General features: G+C 43.9%; 1 pseudogene; it reads left to right on the top strand.

The window, feature by feature from the left end:
- The first annotated feature begins 4,041 nt into the window (after nt 1–4,041).
- LOC103728964 overlaps nt 4,042–13,446 on the top strand; it is a 50,760-nt pseudogene continuing 41,355 nt past the window's right edge.

Here is a 13,446-nt window from a genome sequence, read left to right as displayed (position 1 = left end):
ACAATAAAAATATTGCTATTGCTTTTGTTACTAACACTGAGTTGTTGGCATATGCAACTATAATCTGTATGTATCTGATTATTACTAATCATAATCAGTTGCATTCAGATCATTGGTGCCTGGGTATGTCTATAAAGTCATCAGGTAGATTTCAATGATAATGTTTATTGCCTCTACTAATTAAAATGATGTAAATTTCCATGTTCATCCTCAAATATAATATATTTTTTAAAACTTGTTGAATGTGTGTGTGTGTGTGTGTGTGTGTGTGTGTGTATCACACAGAACATCCCAAACCATCTTATTCAATTATACAGCGACTTCCCAGTTGGGAACCTTCCATAGCCTCCCTCCCCCCACTAGAGCCCTTATACTCTGATATCCCTTCTACTGTCTGCTATGATACTGAATTCAATATTGTATAACTTTATTAATTCAACTGTGAACATGGAAACTTCTAGCCACTTGTGAAAGAGATGGTCTCTTGCTCTGGAGTGGGTTACTGAATATGTTAAAGCTGTGATAAAATGCTTCTTCTAACCATGTAGTTATTAAAAATTTTAAAAAACCCTAAACATAACCCTAAATATAAATTTACCCTGAACCTGACCTGAGCCCCAACCCTTTCCTAACCCTAGTGGTAGAACTAGCCTAATGATTAAAAAAATAATTAAAAGCAAAAAGATAAATAAATAATAATGCTATTGCAATAAATAACAGGAGACTTAACCAAAGACCTAGAACTAGACCTAGGTCTACTTCTATCCATTAGCCTAGCCCTAGCCATCACCCTAGGACTAAGCCTAACCCTAAACATAACCCTAAACATAAATTTACCCTGAACCTGACCTGAGCCCCAACCCTATCCTAACCCTAGTCATAGAACTAGCAGCCCTAACTGTAGCCATAGAGCTAGGCCTAAGCCCTAGATTTAACCTCTTTCCTGAAATTAAACTTAATCCTAGCCCTAGCCCTGACACTAACCCTAACCTAGAGCTAGCCCTAAATATAGAGCTAACACTAAAACTAACCCTAACTCAACCCTATCCTGAAACCTAGGCTTACTTCTAGACCTACTTGTAGACCTAATCCTAGAAATAACTATACCTAATCCTGAACCTTGCCCTATCCCTAGTCCTAACTCTAACACTAAACCTAAGCCTAATTCTAACACTAATCCTATAACTAACCTAGTCTTACACTAGTCCTAGCTACTAGCCTTAGCATTAACCAAAGTCCTAACCCTAAGCCTAAACCTAACAAACCTAACCCTTGTCCTAGACCTAAACCTAGACATAATCAAAGCTTTAGCATGAGGTCTAATACTTGCACTAGCCATAGCCCAAGACCTAGCCCTAGGCCTACCCCTAGCTGTAGTCCTAGCCCTAGTCCTACCTGTAGCCATAACACTAGCCCTAGCCCTAGATATAACACCAACACTATCCCTAAACTCAAATCTAACCATACCTTAGCCCTGACCCTACCCTTAAATCAAGGCTTAGGCCTCACCCAGGCCCTAACTCTAACCTTAACCATCATTCTCCATTAAACCTAGAACTAACTGTAGCTGTAGCCTTGGCCCTAACCCAAAAATCAGCCCTAAGCTTAGCCCTAACCCTATCCTTAACCACGATTCTAGCCCTATCCCTAGCCCTAGCCTTAGCTCAAGCCTTATCCACCCCTAACCCTATCTCTAAAAATAGCCCTAAACTAAGCCAAACCACAATGGTAGATAACCCTAACCAAAGACAATGTGTGTACATGATACTGCTTCCACAACAAAGTGGCACACATTAGCTGGATTCAGACAACAGACATTGCAGCTGCAGAGATGATGCAATGCATAAGAACACACGCTACTCTTGCAGTTTCCAGGTTTAGTTCTCAACTAGGCAGTGGCTCATAACCACCTGTCAAAAGGGAATAAATACTAAAAAGCATGGAAAAACAAAGGAGAGGCCTGAGTTGCATATCTAAGTGAAAGGCAAAATTGAACAGGACTGGATATGATTTCTTTCATGTGATGACTATTCTAACCAAAACCTAACCAGACTGAATAAGAGCCTAAGCCTAACACTGAACTCAAGTCAAAGCCATTCTGCACTCAACAATTATTGGGGTATTGTGAGCAGTTGGCCTGTTGTGCACTTCTAAGCATTAGATAAAAGTGTGTGTGCATGTTTGTGTATTCACCTCGGGTAATATGCACCCTGGGGCTTCCAGGTAACACACGAATGTGTGGTCATATATACATGATGACACAGTAGAAAATACGTGTTAAAATGATTTCCTGGAAGCAGGTAGAGGGAGTGTGAAGACCATGGGAGGAAACTTATTTGCCTGTGGTGAAAGAGAGGTATGGACAGTGTGGGTTGGAAAACGGCTCTTCTTTCTCAGAGCTGAGCGGCTGCTGAGGCCAGGCTTTCCAGGTCACTATAGTGTCCTGTGCCCTGTGATGGAATTGTGCCCTTTGTCCACATGGACAGGGAGAAGGAGGGCAGTGAGTGGCCCAGGTAGCCTTAGAGAAAGTCCACAGTGAAGAAGGGTCAGAGGTCAGAGGACCCCAGGAAGTGATGCCATCTCTATGACATCAATTGAAAGACAACTCAGAATTCCTGTTACCTGGTAACTACAGGCCACTAGCAACCTGGACTTCCTCACTTATCTGGAGTCACAGGACAGAATAGGATACTGACCAGCTGTTTACATCCTTCTGGAGGCTCACGGCCCAGAAGAACCAAGCATAGGTGCTTTGGCCAATTTGGAGACATTGGGTGCACTCTGTAGCCCAGTGCCTTTAACCATTTTCCCACAGGGACACATGGGTGACACTGTTTAGTCAACATCAGGAAGTCTTCACCCCCCTCAAGTCCATCCCTGTCCCTCCTTGTGTGGTTGAGAAAGAGAGTGAACACTGAGGGAATTACCACTTTTCTCCTTAGTGTACTGCAAGAAATCATTGAGAATTGTGGTAGAGTTCTCAAGCTTGAACCTTCCTTCCTTGGTCCTTCCTCAGGATGAACAAGAGGCAGATTGTATCCTCTGGTGGCTTTTCAGGTTAAGGCCCCAGAATTCACGTAAAGTGAAAAAGTTGGTTTGCTACCTGGCAACTGCCATTCAGAAGGGGGATTACCTGTTTGTCTCTACCTTCCTTATTATCTATGAGAGGTTCACCACCACCTGACAGGTGCTAGACCTGGTAATGTAAAGGACAGTTATAAAGGAGAATGAGCATTTCCAGTCTCAGGGGAGCTAAGGGCTCTACAACTGGGTTGTAGGACAGCTCAGCACTTCTTTGAGGAACTTTCTGTTCATAGGCTATTGTCAGGACCATGTGTGACTTCATCCTAACAGTGTGGGTCCCAGGCCTGGTCTTTCAATGTGGCCTGGCCAGGAATAGAGCACCTTAGTTTATAACACTCATTCTCCCCTATGAAGCACTGTGTCAAGGCCCTCATTTTCCAGGCATTTGGATAGTTTTCTCCCAGTTATAAAGAAGGTTTCATACCCAATCTTGGGCATAGGAGAAAATTGTAGTGACCCTCAGGGGCACACCATGAAGTTCTGTGCCAACTGAGAAACCTGGAAGGCAGCAGTTTGGGTTCAATCATGACACAAAGATCCCTGAATAATTTGTTACAGGAGGGTCCTTACCAGCTCCTCAGCTTAGATCACAGTTAGCAGCACAAATTAAACCCTCCCAGTCCATCCACAGCTTGTACTCCTAATACAGACCGTGTAGATCTTCTGGACCCAGGGTCTTAGGGGGAATGTCTTTCTTTACTGATACAGATGTGGACCTTTCAAGCTGGACAGTGAGATTGACAAGCTGGAAAAAAAGTGAGTGGGCTTGCTGTGAAGAAAGGGGTAACTCCCAAGGGCAGTCTTGAATACTGGGGGCTATTTTGGGGGGTTAATCAACTGCCATGCATCCTCCTGCAGGGATTTTCACTAGAGAGATTAACACTGGGACTTCACCAGCAGTGGTGATATTAGAAATATCCTGGGTGACCTCCTTGGTTCAGAGGAGCAGAGGGGAGGATGTCGGATAAATACCAGCCCCTGTGAGTATTCATCTCCAACATAGCCCAGTCTGGTTGCTCAGTTTTTCCACAAGGGGACTGGGCAGAAAGTGTTGGTTCCACTGTACACATGGAGCCAAATTACTCCCCACCATGTCCACTGTCCATAGACTGGGAAGCCTTTGCTGTGTCTTCTTTGCAGCACAGGCAGAGAGCAGGCAGGCTTCTAACTGTATTCTTTGTCCACCTGCCTTTGTTCCATAATTGACATCCTGGGACTGGGGTTTGCAAAACATCAAGAAAATTTTTATCAGAATTTGGACCTGACAAAACCCTTCCAGCTGATGCACTATGTGAAACTCAACGTGTTTTCCTGATACCTGGTCATCTATGTACCAGAGCTCCTGTCTAAATTGGATGGACAAACAGGAATACAAAAACAGAAGAGCCAAAGACGAGGAGGCCTGTGATAGGTGTCTGTTGAAGTGGGAAGGAGGGTTCAGTGCCTTCTGTCAGTGAGGTGTTAGAAGCTGGTCTTTGGCCTGAATCCAAACTGTTTATTCTCTGGCAGGAATTGGACTTGTGTGCCTTTTGGAAGTCTTGGACAAGGATACACATTTTGAGGAAGCTCAGTGTATCCCAAATCTCCCCTGGTTTCACTTCATAATTTCTTACACTCGCCATACATCTCTTTCTCTGCTTATATGTGGGACCTTCCTGGGAAATATTTCCTGAGCTCCCTGATTAGATTGCACCAGGGATTCCTGAGACTCTAGATTCCAGACCAACATCTTAAGCTCTGCCTCAGCTGGAGCTGGAACCAAAAGAGGATGCTGTGCTTCTGTATCCCAGAAAAGTTTCTGCAGCAGTACCTCAGAGAGAGGTGGCCCCCAAATAGGAGGCTGTACTGGATCCCAGATCAGCTTCTGCAATGGCACCTCAGAGAGACGTGGCACCCTAAGAGGAGGTTGTGCTGTATTGCAGATCATCTTCTGCAGCAGAGACTCAGGGGAAGCTGGAAGACCAAGAGGAGGCTGTGGTACATGAGTCCATAAAACTCAATATGTCAGCAGTGGTGCCAACACCTCTCCTGACTGCTGTATCTGAGGAGTACCTGCCCCTAGCAGCTGATACAGAGCCACATCCTGATGTGGCTGCACATTCTCCAATTCATGGGCAGGCAATTCTACCTGCTGTTGTCAAACTAGAAGAACCAGACCATGTTTCTTCTCTACCTGAGGCTGATATATTGTCAGAAAGTTTTAGAGCCACTTGTTGTATTCCAAAACCCTAACCCTAAAACTAGCCCTCACCCTAGCCTTAAACCAACACCTAACCATAGACCTAGCACTATCCCTAACCTTAACCTTAGCCCTAGATATAACCCTAAACTAACCCTAAAGCTAGCCCTAACCCTGAACCCTAATCCTAACCCTAAATCAAACCATAAATCCAGCCCAAACCCTCGCCCTACATATAGCCCTAAACCCAATCCTCATACTAACCATAATTTTAAACCTATAACAAGGCCTTGCCTTAATCCTAAACCTAAATCTAGTGCTATCCTTAGCCCTAGACCAAGCCATAGCCATAACAACTTCCCTAGCCCTACCTAGCTCCAAACTAGTCCCTAATACTATCCTATACTCTAATTTTACCACTCACCCTTACCCTATCTCTGCACCTAAACCTAACCCTAGACCTAGTCCTTGACCTGGGTATAATCCTAATTTGAACTCTACCCCTAACATTAACACCATACTTAGACCTAATGCTAGCCCTAAACATAGCCATAGACCTTGACTTAACCCTGGATCTAGCCCTCACTGTAGCACTAAATCTATCCCAATCCTAGCAATAAACCTATACCTATCATAGCACTAACTGAAGTTGTAAATCTTGCCCTAACCTGATTCTGAGAAATAACCCTAGCCCTAGCCATAATCCTTGCCCTACCCCTAGGCATAAATAAGCCTTGGCCATAGCCCTACACTGAGCACAGACCTATCCTCAACTTTCTTTACTGTTAGCCCTAAACCTATTCTGAACTCTACCATGATGCATATTCATAAAGCTAGGCCTTACTCTTGACCTAACCTAGGAACTATCCCTATCACTATCTCTAAACTTAGCCAGAGACCTAACCCTAACAATAGTTCTCAACCTATCCATTACAACCCTAGCCTAGCCTTAAACCTCACCCTAGTCCCTGTGCTAGCACTAGCCCTAAACATAGTGCTCACCCTAACCTTAACCCTAACCCTAAAACAAACCATAACTTGCCTTAGCCCTAGCCATAGTACTAAACCTTTTCATAGGCCTAGCCCTAACCCTAGTCCTAAACCTAGTCATAGACCTAGCTCTAATCATAACACTAGCCTTGGTCCTAACCCTACACACATCACTTGCCCTTGTAACCTAGCCATAACTATAGCCCACACCCTTGCCTTCATTGTAACCTTATCCCTAACTCTAGCCTAACCTTAACCCTAACCCTAGTGCTAGCCCTAAACCTACCATTTCCCTTCCTCTCACCCAAGACCTAGCCAAGGCCTAATCTTAGCCCTATCCCTATGCTTAAGTCTAACCCTAGCCCTAACCATAGACCTATTCCAAGCCCTTGGCCTAGCCCCAACCAGCACTAAATAGACCTACCTCTAACAAAGCACTAACCCTAAACATAGCTCTAACTCCAAGCTTAAAATTAACCCAAACCCTAGCTTAGTCTTATCACTAAATCTAAGCCAGATATCACTATCCCCAGCCTGACCTATAACCCTAATACTAATGATAGCCCCAGTTCGGATGTTAAATGTAGCCCGATCCCTAGACATAACCCTAGCCCTAACTATAAGCCTAACACTAAGCCTAAACCTAACACTATCCCTAGACCTACCCTAGCACTAAGCCTTGAACTAACATCTAACCCTATCCCTAAACATAACCATAACTGTAACTTTAATCCCACACTCTAAACCTATCCTTAAACCTGGCCCTAACGCTAGACCTAGTCATACACCTAGCCCTATTCCCAGTCCTAATCCTCTCTAATCCCAATAATAAACCTACCCCTAAACCTCGACCTAACCATGACTATAGCCCTAGGTTTAAACCTTGACTGAGCCCTAGCCCAAGCATTAGCCTTAGCCATAGAACTACCACTAGCCATAGCTCTAAGTACAACTCTTAACCTTGCCCTAGCCTGAGTGTTAGCACGGGCTATAGAATTATCAATAGCCATAACCCTAGCCCTAACTCTAGCCTTAGTTCTAACTCTAAATCTAAATATAATCCTAAACCTAACACTACCCTAGCCCTGAACTGAGCCATAACCTTAACCCTAAGCCTCAAAATAGCTCTAATAATGGCAGCCTTAACCCTCCACTAAACCTAAAACTAACCCTAGCCATCGTTCTAGCCCTGATCCTATCCCTAAAACCTAGCCCAAAATGTGACACTAACCCTTATCCTAACCCTAACCATAATCTTAAACCTATACCTAGTCCTGGGTGTAGACCTAGACCTAAATTTAACCATAAACCTAGACCTAAACCTAGCCCTAGCCATATAAGTATCCCTAAAACTGGCCCAACACTAATCATAACCCTAATCCCTACCCTAGCACTAACAATATTCCCAACTCTTGTCCTAACTGCATCTATAACCCTAGGCATAATCCTAGACCTAGACCTAGCCCTGACCTTGACCCTAACTCTAAGCCTATTCTTAACCCAAGCCCTATTCTCACTCCTAGCCTTAGGCCTAGACCTGGCCCTAATGCCAGTCCTAACCCTAACCCAAACACAAAACCAAAGCCTAGTCCTAGTCCTACCTCTAGCCCTCACCTAACTATACATAGAAAACTAAAACTAATCCAAATACTAAGCCTAAACTCAGCCCTAGCTGTGGTGGTAAACCTAATAATAACCCTAGCTCTCAGTCTAAACCTAGCCCTAGTCCTAGCCCTATCTCTAAAACTAACCCTAAGCCTAACCCTAAACCTAACCCAAAGGCTAACCTCAAACATAACCTTAAACCTAGACCAAACCTTTGACATAACCACTAAACATAGACCAAACTTTTGCCCTAAACCTAGTCATAGGTGTAGCACTAACTCTAAACCTAACCCAAATCCTTGACCAAAACCTTGTCCTATCTGTAACCTTATCCATATCTCTAGCCTAACTTTAGCCCTAACCATAGACTTACCCTGAAACGTAGCCCTTGTCCTAGCCCCAATCCTAGCCCTCTCCCTAGTCCTAACCATAGACCTAACCCTAGTCCTGTCCCTAGTGGTAGCACTATCCCTATCCCAAGACTTATCCCTAACCCTAGCCCTAGCCCTAGCCCTAGCCCTAGTCTTAACTCTAGGCCTAACCCTACCCTATTCCTTTCCCAAGCCCTAGGCATAGACATAATGATAAACCTAACCCTAGCCATAACCCTAACAAACACTAACACTAACAAACACCAAACCTAGTCCAAAATCTAGCCATAGACCTTGGCTTAACTCTTGAGCTAACCCTAGCTGCAGCACTAAATCTAGCCTTAGCACTAACCCTAGACCTTGCCTAACCTTACCCAAACTGTAAATCTAGCTTAACTCTATCCCTAGCAATAGTCCTAGCTTTAGCCCTAACCATAACTCAAACCCTAAACATCATCTAAACCCTAAGAATAATCCTAGACTTCACTCAAGTCCTATCCCAGGCCCTATTCCGAACCCTATGACTATCACTAGGCCTAATATTAGTCTTGTCCTAAAATTAGTCCAAATCCTAACCCTAAACCTAACCCTAGTCCTTGGTCTAACCTTAGCCTGACCATAAACATAACCCCCAAACTAACATTAAACCTAGCCATATCCTCAACCCTATCCTAGGCTTAGATATAGCTGTAGCCCTATCCTTAAACCTAGTCCTAAACCTAGTCTTAACCAGAATACTAGTCTTAACTCTAGCCCTAGTAGTATCCCTAAACCACCCTAAACCTAACCCAATCCTAACCCTTATGCTAGCACCAGCTCTAGCCCTAGCCCTAGCCCTAGTCCTAGTCGTAGTCCTACTCTTGGTCATAGCCAGAACCCTATTTTTAAACCTAAACATAAAACCAGGCCAAACACTATCTGTCACCCTAACCTAGACCTAGCCCTAACAATAGCACTGATCCTAAACCTAACTCCAATCCTAACTTTACCCTATCCTTAAACACAGGTCTACTCCTAGCCCTTGCCAAAATGCTAATCCTAGCAATAATCCTAGCCCTACTCCTAAACTTAGCCCTAGCCCTCACCCTAGCCAACTCTAAACCTTAACTTCAGACTAACCCTAACAATAATGCTAGGACTAACATAGCCCTAATGCTAGCTCTAGCTCTACTTGTAGCCCTAACCCGAGTCCTGATCATAACCCTAAGCCTAACAATAAACCTAGCCCTTAACCAAGACTTAACTATAGACATAGCTCTAGGCATAATCCTTGACATAGCCTTAGCCTTAGTCCTAGCCCAAACTTAAGTCTAATGCTAACACTAACCTTAACCCTAAACCTAGCCCAATTCTGGTCTTGACGCTCTCCCTAACTTTAACTATAAGCCTAGCCCAGGCCTAACACTAATATCCCTAGCAGTCACCTAAACCTAGAATTAACTCTATCCCTAGGTCTAAAACTAGACCTAAACCTACCTCATACCCTAACCCTATCCATAGTATTAATCCTAACCCTAATCTTAGCCCTAGCCACTAAATATACCCCTTGCACTGTCCCTAAACATATCTCCAAACCTAACCCTAACCCTAACACTAAATTAAACCCTAACCCTAAAACTTACCCTAGCCTAGCCATAAACCTAAACCTAAACCTTGACCTACTTAGCACTGGCCCTAACCCTTATCCTAACACTAAATCTAACCCTAAACCTAAACCTAGGTCTAGTCCTAGCCCTAGCCATCATTCTAACCATAATCTTAAACCTAACTCTAATACTAACGCAGGCCTAAAGGAGCACTAAACCTAGACCTACACCTAATCCAAGCCCTAATATTATTCCCTAGCCCAAACACCAGTCCTAAACCTAAGGGCTAACCCTAACACTAACCATAACCCTACATAGACCTAAACCCAGTACTATGGTTAGTGTTATTGTTAGGGTTAGGGTTAACTGTAACCCTAACCTAGACCTAGCCGTAACCATAGCACTAACCCTAAACTCTAGGCTAGGCCTAGGTTAGGGTTATGTTTAGGGTTATGGTTACTGTTAGGGTCAGGGTTAAGGTTAGGGAAATGCCTTAGGTTTAGGTTTAAGATTAGGGTTAGAACTAGGTTAAGTGTTAGGTTTCAGACTAGAGTTTGGGATAGGGCTTGGGCTAGGGTTAGGGTTAGGGTTAGAGTTAGGGTTAGGGTTAGAGTTGGGGTTAGGATTGGCATGGGGCTAGGGCTAGGGTTACATCTAGCGCTAGGCCTGGGGCTATGACTATGGTTAGGGCAAGTTCTAGGGCTAACGTTAGGGTTAAGGTTAGGGTTAGTGGCAGGGTTCTGGTTATGTTTAGGACTAGGGCAAGGGGTAGGGTTAGGCTTAGTGTTAGAGATAGGACTAGGGCTAGTGTTAGGGTTAGGGTTAGGATAAGGGCTATGGTTAGGGGTAAGCATAAATTTAGGGCTAGGGCTTGGTTTAAAGATACAATTAAGTCTAAGGATAGTTTTAGGTTTAGGGTTAAGGTTAGGGCTATGACTTGGACTAGGGTTAGCAATGGTTTTAGGGATAGGGCTGGGGCTAGGGATAAGACTAGGGTTAGGTCTAGGATTAGATCTAGTGGTAGGACTAGGTATAAGGCTATGTTTAGTGCTAGGACAAGGACTAGGCTAGGTTTATGGCTAGGGATACAGTTATGGTTATGGTTAGGACTAGGACTAGGTTTAGAGGTCTGGATAGGATTAGTGAAATAGAGCTAGGCCTATGACTAGGTTTAGGGCTAGGGTTAGTGTAAGGGTTAGGGTTAGGGTTAGGATTAGGGTTAGGATTAGGGGTAAGGGTAGGGCTAGGGCTAGGGCCGGGCCTAGGATTAGGGCTAAGTTTAAGCTAAGAACTAGGTTATTGCTAGGGTTAACACTACAGCTAGGGATAGTGTTAGACCTGGGGTTAGGGTTAAGTTTAGAACTAGGTTTAGGCTTAGGGTTAGAGTTTGTTTTGGTTTTACAGTTAGGGCTATGGATTGGGCTAGAGCTAGAGCTAGGGCTACGTTTATGTTTACAATTAGAGTTAGTTTTGAACTACAATTAGGACTGTGATTAAGGTTCATTATTTCTAGGATTAAGGTTGCTGGTGGGGCTAGGTATAGGCCTACGGTTAGTGAGAGGGCTAGGCTAGACTTAGGTTAGTTATAGGAATAGGGTTAGGCCTATGGTTAGGACTAGGGCCGGTTAGACTTAGGGCTAGTGCTATGGTTAGGGTTAGAGTTAGGGTTAGGGTTAGGTTTAGAGCTATGGTTAGAGATAGGGCTAAGGATGGGTTAAGAGCTAGGTTTAGGATTGTGGCTATGCTTATTGACAAGTTTAGGACTAAATTTAGGGTTCGGTATAGATCTAGTTTTAAGGGAGGGCTATGAATATAGCAAGGATAAGGATTTCGGTCAGCACTATGGATTTTGCTAAGGCTAGGGCTAGGGCCTGGGGTAGTGCTAAGGCTAATACTAGGTATTGGGTAAGGGCTAGGGTAGATTTAGGTTTTTGTTCAGAGTTACAATGCTGGTTACAGCTAAGACTAGGGCTAGAGATATTGCTAGTGCTAGAACTTGGCCTAGGACTAGGGCTAGGGGTAGGGCTAGAACTGGGATTCGGTCAAGCTTTAGACCTCCTTCTATGGAAATAGGTCTGGGTTTACAGTTATGATTAGGGTTAGGTTTATTTTTAGGACTAAGCTTAAGCTTAGGACTGGGGTTAGGGCTACCCCTAGGGCTAGAGGTAGAGTTATGTGTCAGTTTAGCATAGTGTTAGGATTAGGATTAGGATTAGGTTACAGTTAGATTTTGGGGCTAGGTCAATGGCTAAATCAAGTGCTAGGTTTAGGATTAGGGCTAGAGTTACTGCTAGGGTTAGGGCTATAGCTAGGGTTAGGAGTAGTTCTAGGTTTAAGTATAGGGTAGGGTCAGGGCTAAGTTTAGGGCTAGGGTTAGAATTAGGCCTAGGGCTAGGGCTGGGGATAAGGATACTGATGGATAGTAGAAACAAGGATAGGGATAGGGATAGAGATAGGGATATCGATATGGATAGGAATAGGGATAGAGCCTGGGCTAGGACTTGTGTTATGACTAGGTTTATTTTTAGGGTTAGATTAGGGCTCCAGCTACGGTTGGGTCTAGTGCTAGGGTTTAGAGATCAGGTTAAGACTAATGTTACAACGGCTATGTCTAGGCTTAGGGTTAGGCTAGGGTTAAAGCTATGTTTAGTGCTAGGTTTAGGGATAGATTTAGGGCTAGCATTAGGATTTGCTGACAATAAGGCTATGGCTAAGGTTAGGGCTATGGTTAGGGATTGGTCTACAGCATGGGTAGGATGATGTTTAGAGCTAGGGTTATGACTTGGGATAGGGCTAGGGCTAGGGTTAGTTCCAAGTTTTTTGTTGGGGTTAGTGTTAGGATGAGGTTAAAGGTGAGGGCTAGGGTTAGGACTACGGGTAGGGCTAGGTCTAAGTCTAGGGTTAGGCTGAGGGCTAAGTCTAGAGCTAGGTCTAGGATTAGGCCTAAGGCTATGGCTATGTTTAGTTTTAGGTTTAGAGTTATTGCTAGGGTTAGAGTTAGTGTTAGGATTATGTTTAGGTGTAGTGTTAAGAGTTAGGACTAGGGCTAGGTTTAGGATTAGTTTTAGAGTTATTGCTAAAGTTTGGGATACAGCAAGTACTAGAAGTATACCTAGGCTTAAAGATAGGGTATGGTTAAGGTTGGGTTTGGGTTTAGATATGAAAATAGTTATAGCTATGACTATGTGAAGGTCTAGGTCTAGGACTATCGTTACCATTAGGGTTAGGTTTGGGGATGAGCTTAGGGATATGTCTAGGCTTGGGCCTAGCTCTATGGCTATGTTTTGGTCCAGTGTTAGGTATAGAATTAAGGTGAAGGTTTGGTTTAGGTTTAGGGCCAGTTCTAGGGCTAGCCTTAGGGTTAGGTTAGGGATAGGGTTATTTTTAGGGCTAGGGCCAGTGCTAGGGTTAGTTCTATGTTATTGCTAGGACTAGGACAAGGGCTAGGGTTAGAGTTAGGATTAGTGTTATGGATATGGCCAGGGATAGTTAGCATTAGGGCTTTGGCTAGTTCTATGAGTAGCTTTAGGAATAGGATTAGTGTCAGTGTCTGACATAAGGTAGGTTTAGGTTTAGGATTACAGTTAGGCTAAGGGTTAAGGTTAGTGCTAAAATAGGGTTAGGCTTATAG

The sequence above is a fragment of the Nannospalax galili genome, unplaced genomic scaffold (assembly GCF_000622305.1).
Source record: "Nannospalax galili isolate Female #2095 unplaced genomic scaffold, S.galili_v1.0 scaffold673, whole genome shotgun sequence".
Classification (NCBI taxonomy): Eukaryota; Metazoa; Chordata; class Mammalia; order Rodentia; family Spalacidae; genus Nannospalax; species Nannospalax galili.
This window is presented reverse-complemented; position numbering and strand designations above follow the sequence as displayed.